This window comes from Eriocheir sinensis, unplaced genomic scaffold (assembly GCF_024679095.1).
Source record: "Eriocheir sinensis breed Jianghai 21 unplaced genomic scaffold, ASM2467909v1 Scaffold783, whole genome shotgun sequence".
NCBI lineage: Eukaryota > Metazoa > Arthropoda > Malacostraca > Decapoda > Varunidae > Eriocheir > Eriocheir sinensis.
In genome coordinates, this window is record NW_026112146.1 from 2,424 (window position 1) to 3,921 (window position 1,498).

At 49.0% G+C, this 1,498-nt stretch overlaps 1 long non-coding RNA gene across 1 annotated transcript; it reads left to right on the top strand.

Annotated features, from left to right (window-relative positions):
- Window positions 1-206: 206 nt before the first annotated feature.
- Window positions 207-1,095, top strand: LOC126994385 (uncharacterized). Its single transcript, XR_007749083.1, has 3 exons — window positions 207-529; window positions 627-725; window positions 825-1,095. It is a non-coding gene; the product is annotated as an uncharacterized LOC126994385 (long non-coding RNA).
- The last annotated feature ends 403 nt before the right edge of the window (window positions 1,096-1,498 follow it).

Here is a 1,498-nt window from a genome sequence, read left to right on the forward strand (position 1 = left end):
TCTTTTTCTTCTTTTTCAGGTGAGGACAAACAGTACGAAGACGACTTTTCTTCCATGAGTGAGAAGGACGGCCACGATGAAGAGGAGGAGGAGGAGGAAGATGAGGAGGAGGAGGAAGAGGAAGTGGAGGAGGACATTGAGGAGGACCTTGACGACATCTCTGCTGACGATCTCTTGAATTCCTCGGCCTCAGGGGTTCGTATGTGTTTATTTATTTATTCTATTCATCCAGGGATAGTTTAATGACCCAGGTGGTAGTCTGGCCTTTCTTCTGCACCATGAACGGGAAGAAAACAATGGAAAACCTGATCACTTTCCTCTTCAGCCTTTGGAAATAGTTGACATGCGAGCCGGAAGCTTCTTTTAACCCGTCCGCTGCGATTGACACGGATTTTGCCTTCACTGGTAGCCTGGTAACATACACTCCCAGGTCTTTCTCTGGCTCTGTGGTGGATAGTGGAGTGTTTCCCATGTGGTATTGGTGTGCTGGATATCCCTTCACTGGTAGCCTGGTAACATACACTCCCAGGTCTTTCTCTGGCTCTGTGGTGGATAGTAGAGTGTTTCCCATGTGGTATTGGTGTGCTGGATATCCCTTCTGGTAGCCTGGTAACACACACTCCCAGGTCTTTCTCTGCCTCTGTGGTGGATAGTGGAGTGTTTCCCATGTGGTATTGGTGTGCTGGATATCCCTTCACTGGTAGCCTGGTAACATACACTCCCAGGTCTTTCTCTGGCTCTGTTGTGGATACTGGAGTGTTTCCCATGTGGTATTGGTGTGCTGGATATCCCTTCACTGGTAGCTTGGTAATATACACTCCCAGGTCTTTCTCTGGCTCTGTGGTGGATAGTGGAGTGTTTCCCATGTGGTATTGGTGTGCTGGATATCCCTTCACTGGTAGCCTGGTAACATACACTCCCAGGTCTTTCTCTGCCTCTGTGGTGGATAGTAGAGTGTTTCCCATGTGGTATTGGTGTGCTGGATATCCCTTCACTGGTAGCCTGGTAACATACACTCCCAGGTCTTTCTCTGGCTCTGTGGTGGATAGTGGAGTGTTTCCCATGTGGTATTGGTGTGGTGGATATCCCTTCACTGGTAGCTTGGTAATATACACTCCCAGGTCTTTCTCTGGCTCTGTGGTGGATAGTGGAGTGTTTCCCATGTGGTATTGGTGTGGTGGATATCCCTTCACTGGTAGCCTGGTAACATACACTCCCATGTCTTTCTCTGCCTCTGTGGTGGATAGTGGAGTGTTTCCCATGTGGTATTGGTGTGCTGGATATCCCTTCACTGGTAGCTTGGTAATGTACACTCCCAGGTCTTTCTCTGGCTCTGTGGTGGATAGTGAAGTGTTTCCCATGTGGTATTGGTGTGGTGGATATCCCTTCACTGGTAGCCTGGTAACATACACTCCCATGTCTTTCTCTGCCTCTGTGGTGGATAGTGGAGTGTTTCCCATGTGGTATTGGTGTGGTGGATATCCCTTCACTGGTAGCC